At 42.7% G+C, this 8,641-nt stretch overlaps 1 pseudogene; it reads right to left on the bottom strand.

Moving 5' to 3' along the window:
* Nucleotides 1-6,726: 6,726 nt before the first annotated feature.
* LOC102863443 overlaps nucleotides 6,727-8,641 on the bottom strand; it is a 159,040-nt pseudogene continuing 157,125 nt past the window's right edge.

Genomic DNA, 8,641 nt, shown 5'->3' with positions numbered 1-8,641 from the left:
CTTCCAAGGAGCCCTGTGAGATCTAGAAACAGCTCTTAGTGGAGTAGACTAGAGTGGGCAGCTCGAGGCTTATTTGGTTGATCTTAGCACTCATGTTTGGGACAGAGTCTGTACCATAGCTGTCAACTCTCAGATAAGTTTGCCTGGATAGAAACAGGTGTTCTGTGAGATAAGACTAATGTTATTAGCAGATGAAGAGGTTCATATGAATATAGTAATACTTTAACTCTCCTTAATATTCAGGAATTCTGTGGCTTAGTGTGCTACATGTTGGACTGTTAATAAGGAAGTGTGCAGTTTGAATCACCAATCACTCCCCAGGCCAAAGATGAGTCAGTCTCCCCCGAGTTATAGTTACGGCATCAGAAACTCAATGAAAGGCCACCACAACTTAAAAAAAAAAAAAATTAGCATTAGTAATTTTTTAAAAAAAATGTTGATGAGATGTTTATTGTTTTTAATGTTCAATATTGAGTAATATCCTAAGAGTGAAGGTTGGATGAAAGTGAAGCAGTGTGTTTGCCTAAGATTTGGATCCCACAAGGCAATACTTTTAGCTCCGACTATCAAGTTTTAAACAGGAGGAAGATGAGAAAGGGAGTTGTGAGTTCTGCTCTTTATTTCCAATTTCCTCTATTTTGGCCATGATGCTCCAATCCTTTCATCTTGCCCCTTAGCAGTCCACGCACACAGGCTGCATTTCCACGAATATTAACATGTGGCTACTAGAGCGTTAAGAACGCTGACGACCTCCACACTGAAACATCTAACGGCTTACTTGCCATCTCCGACTGGGTAAGTAGGAGACATCAAAAACCGAGTATGTCCAAAAGGAAATTTCAATTGCTTCACCAAACCTCATCGTCCTGCACTTTTCTACTTTTACCCCCTACTGTGAATACATCAGCAAGGCCTATCAGCTTTATTTAAACATATTTCCTGGTTTAATTGACTTTTCTCTAACTCTCATACTTCCCGTTGAAGCCACCATCCAGTGCGGCTCCTGTCGTGGCAATTACATCCAGCTTATTACTCTGCTTCAGCTTCGGCCTTTCTAACCCGTTTCCCCATATAGTATTCCTAAATCATATTTTAGAGCATAAATTACCTCAAGTTCAGTGACTTCCCTGTATTTATGAAGAAGAACCATCTTCTTATCCTGGCCCAGCAGGGCCAGAATGATGGGGCTCTGCAATGCCTCTTCATTCGTTGAATGCACACATTGACACATTGAATGTGACATTCGTTGAATGACACAGTCACATTGTTGGGTTGTTTGTAATAGTGGCCTCACAACCTGTCCTCCGTGGGTCAGTCTTTGCAAGCCAACATCCAGGTTTCTTTCCTCTAGAGATGGAATCCAGTGACTAGCAGTGGTTGATGGAGTGTATCTGAAATTGTATGTGTCACTTCTGAGCTGAGGCGTCATTAAGTTTTGCCTTTTCTGGTTGACATGCAGGTTGTTGGCTAGAGGATGAGAGATGCTATGGAGCAGAGACCAGGTAGCCCAGGCCAGTGTCACCATTGGCTCCCCAAGACCAACTCCAAAAGTGCACGCTCACTTTCCGGGGTTTGGTTCACTTATTGTGAGCTTCCATTGGGTTTCTGAGACTAAGGATCTTTATGGAGCAGACTGCCCATATTTCTCTCCTTGGAGCGATGAGGATATTTGAACTACTGAGAGTCAAGAAATCCTAAAAATACCAGATCCAAGCGTGCTTAGATTTGCTGTCATGAATCACAGACAACTTTAATACCCGGAGAAGGATGGACAATATCCTCCTCTTTATTAATTGCTTCTGAAAACCAACTGAGGGGTCAGCTATGGATCAGTTATAACTCAATGGTACACAACAACAACAACAATAACACAATTCTGAGCATTCAGTTGTTTAGGTCTCTAACAATGACAGCTATATCTCCTTAGGATTTTAAACTAGAAGCCTATTGCTCTCAGCAGAAATTCTCGGGGAAAATGTCCACTCTAACCTGGTTATTAGTGTGTGAACAGGAACTCTGGTGGAGTAATCTGTAGGGAGTGGTGCTGCCAGCTTAAGGATGGTGTCTCAGGAGGAGTCTACCAGCTGCTCCGTAGGAGGAAGAGGAGCATTCTGCCCCCATCAATTCGCAGCCTCTGAAAATCCACTGAGGGCCAGAGAAGAGTCAGTTCCACCTCAAAGGAAAAGAGAGATTTTTGAGGGTAAGTATCTGAGAGTTCTGGCAGCATAGGACTTAGTGTGTCATGCTGTTCATCAAAAGCTTTGCATCTCCAGGGGGTTCAAATCCACTAGGTTGCTCCACAGGAGAGAGAGACAGCTTCCTTTTGGTAAGATTGACAGCCTCAGAAACTAAGTCAAGTTTGCTATGAGTTGGAATCAGCTTGATGAGAGAGACAGAAAGAGAAAGAGCACAAGAGAGTGAGCAGGAGAGGGGGAGAGAAGTATCCTGGTTCTTCAAGAGGTAGCTCAGATCTGAGGGCTGAAGGAAGCAATGAGGAGATTGCCTTCAACACTTCAGGGTCAGGGATTACCAGGCTGCGACATGTGGGGAGGGCATTGTGTCTGCTGATGGAACCAGAGGACGTTTCTCATGACATCCGAGCGCTAACACCTAACGGGTGGGTCACCCACACCTGCTGGGGGGAGCCTAGCACGAGTGCAAGGAGGCTCATCCTGAGAGCAGCCGTGAGCGGCCTCATCCCTGCTCTAGAGGTGAAGACCGGTGCCAGCGTTAGGAGTCGTATCGCTACTGTTTCCTAGGCAAAAGAGAGGACAAAATTTTGAGTGGTCATATTAATGAAATGTTAGCACCCTGTAAATATATATTTTGATTTCCGTGTTCGATTTGATAAATAATTTTAATTACACTGCTTTGTTCATTATACACACTGTAATGAGTAGAATGATAATTAACTTTAACATCCCATGTGTTACTGACTTCAACCTTCATGTTTCATTTCATGCTGGATTCTCGGATACCAGAAGATGAATATATCTCTTCAGTATTGAATGAAATTGACTCCTCTAACTTAATTCTCATCCTTACTTATTTAACATTTTTATCAGTCTGGGCTGTTATAAATAGTAATTCTTTTCATTTTATTTTATCATTTTTGGTGCATGTACCACCAAATCAGATCTAATATAAATAAGAATTCTTACGATTGTCTAATAGTGCTTGATCATTTTCTGAATCCAGGCCGTAAACCCTTCTGAATTGACCACACTCTCATGACTTCTGCCATCTTTGGGCTTTATCTCTTCCTCTGATGTTACTCCATGGTCCCTGGACTTTCTGAGCAAGTGTTCATTCAGAATGATGTAAGAACATTCCATGAACTACTCTGAGAGAAACGAACTCTGCACCCCTTATCTGCAGACACACAGAAAATGCAGGAGTAGTTGTCAAGTACTTCGTAGTCTAAGTACAGATAAGAGATAGTTTTCTCCCCTTCCAATTTATCATTGCCCACCCGAATCTTTATCCGGTGCTAGGGAAACAACCGAGGCATTCATTTTCTGCTTTAATAGCTTGACAGTTACAAGGACTCGATGGCTTTTATTTTTTAAAGATAGCACCAATTTCATTATTTTCACTGTCTGTTGATTACATGTGACTTGACATCTTCTGAGCTGGAGATGGCATGCCGCGATCAGAGCGAAAGTTCGAGATAGGGAGGATGGAACGGCGTTGGATTCCAACGTCACTGAGGCAGATTGCAGTCTTTCCCGTGGCAGCCGTGTGAATACATTAGAGTCACACGATCAGCCTTTCAGATCAGAACTAATGGGATGCAGGCTTTAAACAAAAAGTCGTCCCTGCAAACGCTGTCAGCTTTCCCATCAGAGGAGCAGCTGTGCTAACATGCTGCCTCGCGCTCCCCCAAACCTGTCTACACGGAGGATGTCAAAGGGTCACAGTTGCTTACAGCTGTGATTCTCTGAGATGTTTCATCAGGATAACCAGCTTCTGGGTGATGCCATCTGTCTTCATTTATCTCTGCAGAACGTCCAGTTTAGAAAAATGAAATGTCTGTATGAGTTAAGATTTTAGAGGAGTTGAAGCCAAGCTGAAGTCTCTATCAATTAGCTTGCTTCAAAATGGTTTTTTCCCCCCATGCAACTGTCTAATATTTTGGGCATGCTACCAGACGAGATCAGTCCCTGGAGAAAGACATCATCCTTGGAAAAGCAGAGGGTCAACAAAGGAAAGAAAAACCTTCCAAGAGATGGGCTGATGCCGTGGTGGCAACAGGAGGCTCCACAGAGCAAGATTGAGCAGTGCTGCCTTCTCCTGTACGCAGCAGCATCTGAGGACGCCAGCAGGGATTGTCCTGCATCCTTTAGTACAATAAATACATGCAAATAATGTAAAACTTCAAGATAAGGACATGATAGCTACATGGATAGATAGAAACAAATTCTTATGGGACTCTTGTCGTTGTTGTTAGGTGGCATCAAATTGTCTACATCTCATAGCAAGCCAGATATTGTTGGATTTTCCTGCACCTTCCCCGCGATGCTCAAGCCCGTTACTGCTGTCATTGTGCCAATTCATCTCATTGAGGGTCGTCTTCTCTTTCAACAACCCTGCACATTCTACTCCTGCATCATTTATTTTTCCAAGGACTGAACCTTCCTGACATGTGTGTCCCCCCCCCCAATGAGATGATATTTCACCATCCTTGCCTCAAAGGAGGACCCCAGTAGTACTTCCTCCAAGAGAGACTTGTCTGTTCTTTTGGTAGTCCATTAGATATCTGATACTCTCCTCCAACACCACAATTCAAAGAAATCTTCACATCTTTCCAGTTTCTTTCATAACTTCCAGTTGCGTACAATGAAATTGAAAATACCTTAGCTTGCATCAGGTGCATATTAGTCTCTAAACTTAGATCCTCACATTTTAGCTCTTTGAAAAGATCCCGAAAGCTGTCTTTTTGAATGCAACATGTCTTTTGATTTTTTGACTGCTGCTACCCTGGGAGTTGCTTGTATGAGATAGTATTTGATAATTTCCACATTCTATTGGATTATTTTTCTTGAGAACGGGAAAAAATCGAGATCTCTTTCAATCAGTTGACCAGATAGCTGTTCCTCAAATTTCCTGGCATAATCTGATGAACCTATCCAGGGCTGCCTGCATTAGTTGAAGTATGTCAATTGGAATTCCATCAGTTCCTGAGTCTTACTTTTTCGCCAGTGCCTTCAGTGTTGCTTGAACCACACCACTTGTCACTGTTGACTCTTGTTCATATGGTACTTCCTGAATTTTTTCAGTATCAAATAATTTTTTGGGGGGTAGAGCAATTCTGTGTATCCCTCCCATCTTCTGTTGATGCTTCTTGGATCATTCAAGATTGTGCTCATAACATTTCTCAGTATTGCAAATTGGAGCTTGAACTTGGTTTTCAATTCTTGCAGCTTGAGTAATGCTGAGTGAGTTCTTCACCTTTTGTTGTCTGATTCCGACTCTCTGCACATTTCATTATAATATTTTTCTTAATTTTCTTGCGCTTTCCTTGAAATCTCCTGTTCAGGTCATTTCCTTCAGCATTTCTTTCTTTTGTTTTTGGCTTCTTGACACTCCAATGTAATTTCATAGTCTTTTCTGATATCCATTTTGGTTTTTCTTTCTCCCCCCTCTTTGAGTTTTTAGCAGATTTTTAAGTTATGGTTATTGTTTGAAATAGTAATATGAGTCGGTTGAAAGTTGACAATCCAGAGAGAGAGGAGCGCTTCTATCATGTAGAGTGAACCGACATCTCATCCCAGGTGCTGTAACCTGAAGCAGTAAGGGACAGACCCCAGGGAAGCTTCTGGTAGGAGCCCACCCAGAGGCTTGGGGAGCCCCGTCATGGATATGCTCCTCCCTTTCTGTGAGGGGTGGTCTGGGCTCTCTCCCTGCCATCAGAGGGCCTCTAGGAGAAATCCAGGGAGCAGGACCATGAAGAGGACTGTGGAGGGAGAGGAAGTGTCATGGTGCATGACTCATTTTCAGGAGACAAAGGGGACTGAGGTATTCTTGTTTGCAGTTACTGGTTTCTTTACACCTTAAATCCTAAGGATGGAAGAGGATTGCTGTCCGAGAGTGTTGCCTTTTTGTGCTCACAGGGTAATTAGAGAAACATTCAGCTGTTTACAAAAGACTGGGAGTTCAAACTTACCAGCTGTTTTGAGGAAGAAACATATACTTTACTTGCATACATATCAGTCCTGGAAACCCTGTGTGGTAGTTCTGCTCTGTCCTGTGGTGTCACAATGAGTCTGAACTGATTGAAAGCCAGTGCATTTGTTCTGGTTTCTCTGTAACCCGGTTCATTTACTCTGTAGGATGATTTTTCTTTGGAATAGATGGGAAGAGAAATAGATACTTTAGCAAGTAGGAACTGGAGGGATAGGTTTCCCATCATCAATTCATTACACAGAGAGAGGAAGAGAGAGGGAGAGGGAGAGAGAGAGGAAGAGGGAGGGAGGGAGAGAGGGGGAGGCAGAGAGGGGGAGGGAAGGAGGGAGAGAGAGAGGGGGAGAGGAAGAGGAAAGGAAGGAGGGAGGGAGGGAGAGGGGGGGGGGGGGAGGGAGAGGGGGGAGGGAGGGAGAGATGCTTCCGCAGCACAGAGTACAGGGTGGTTTGGACATATTGTAGGTACTTAGGCTGGGTTGGTTTAGTGCAACAAGTCATTCAGTTGGGAGACAGGGTTTTCTTTTTGCCATTTTCTGGCCCTTCCTACTGGGTTTTGAACTCTTCCAGATGCTCCATGATGTCTGCCTTGGCAGTGCTGACTGAAGTGTGATGGTGCCAGCTCATGACAGGGAATTTATCAGGTTCCACGAAGAACTTCACAAAGTTCCAGAGAATGTCGTGGGCCATGGATTCCCCAAAGAGCTGGCTTGTTGAACCCACAAGCTCAGAGGTGGAAGGGCGTGAGTTCTTCAGGAAAGTGAAGATCTTCTGCTCCTTTTCTCCATTCCCCTCTCCTTTCTCAAAGAGCTGGGAATTGAAGCCCTGCTGGACAAGCACACTTGAGTCCAGAAAGGATCTCTGTGTTTCTTTGGCTCTTGTTTTCCAAATTGGTTGCAGGGAAAGACTAACAAAATTAGACCAAAAGGCTAATCGTAGTGCTCTGCTTGTAGTGCGTTCGGTTCAGGAGACTGCACAGAGGTGACCACACTCACAAAGAGGACATGCTTGCCCGCATACTGCTTCAACTGGGCGTTCTCTTCACCACAGCAGAAGGTAGGAAGCCCAGGACTGCCTGGTGATGGCTTGTACTAGGAGGTCCCAGGCAGTGGGGATTCCTTCTTCTTTGTAATGATCTCTTGCACTCTTCTTAGGTGATATCTTTGATGTTCTCTCACAGTTTCACTGGTCTTTGATTATAGGTGTTCAATACCTCAAACCTATTCTTGAGATGATTCTTAAATTCAACTGGGTTAAACTGAAGGGGTTTTTGGGTCCTATGTACTAGTTTTAATTTTCTTCAGCTTCAATTTAAACTTGCACGAGTAATTGATGGTCTGTTCTGCAATCGGCATCAGTTCTGAGTTTGGCTAAAGATATTGTGTTCACCAACAATTCTTTCTGCAAATATAGTCAGTCTGATTCCTGTGTATTCCATCAAGTAAGGCCCATGTTAAAAGCTGCCATTCACGGTTTTTGGTTTTGCATACACATAATTCTATCATTTGTTCTCCAGCCTTGTTTCTGTCATCGAGTCTATCCTCTGTGTCTTCCATTCCTTTCTCTTCCTCGTTGCTTCCAGTCCCCAATAATTCTTGATGCATATTGATTGCATTTTTGGTCAATTGCAAACTGCAAAAGTTGGTAAAACACCTCAATTTCCTCCTCTTTGGCATCAGTTGTAGGAGTGTATATTTGAATAATAGTCATATTAACAGATCTTCATATATTTGTATGGAGAGTATCCTATCACTCACCACATTGTACTTCAGGATGGATCTTGAAATTGTCTTTATAACTATGAAATAAACACCATTCTTCTTCAGTTTTCATTCCCAGGATAGCAAATCTGATTCAAAGTGGCCCACGCTTGTCCATCCCAGTTCACTGGCGCCTAACAGCTAGAACAAAACTTTGACAGAGGTCCGAGTTGATTTTAGAAAAGGCCATATCACCAGAGATATAACTTCTGATTTTATATGGATCTTGACTGAAAGTAGAGAATACCAGAATAATGTCTATTTGTGTTTTATTGACTATGCAAAGGCATTTGGCTGCATGGATCATAATAAATTATGACTAACACTGAGAAGAATGGAGATCTCAGAATACTTAATGGTGCTCATACAGAGTCTATACCCAGACAAAGAACCTATTGTCTAAATGGAGCAAGGGAACACTGCACAGTTTACAATCAGAAAAGGGTGAATCAGGGTTGTATTCTTTCTCTATATCTATTTAATCTGTATGCTGAGTAAATAATTCATAAAGCTGGACTTTATAAAAAAACATGGCATTTCATCAACATAGTAAAAAGTGTTTATGAAAACCCAAGAGCCAATATTGTTCTTAATGGAGAGAGGTTAAAGGTATTCCCTTTAAGAACAGGAACTAGGCAAAGATGCCCACTATCACCTCTCTTATTCAATATTGTTTTGGAAGTCTTAGCAATAGCAATAAG

Source organism: Elephantulus edwardii, unplaced genomic scaffold (genome assembly GCF_000299155.1).
Source record: "Elephantulus edwardii isolate Elephantulus edwardi_28Jun2011 unplaced genomic scaffold, EleEdw1.0 scaffold00024, whole genome shotgun sequence".
In the NCBI taxonomy this organism is placed as follows: Eukaryota; Metazoa; Chordata; class Mammalia; order Macroscelidea; family Macroscelididae; genus Elephantulus; species Elephantulus edwardii.
Note: the sequence above shows the minus strand (reverse complement) of the source record. Positions and strands in the feature narration are given on the sequence as shown.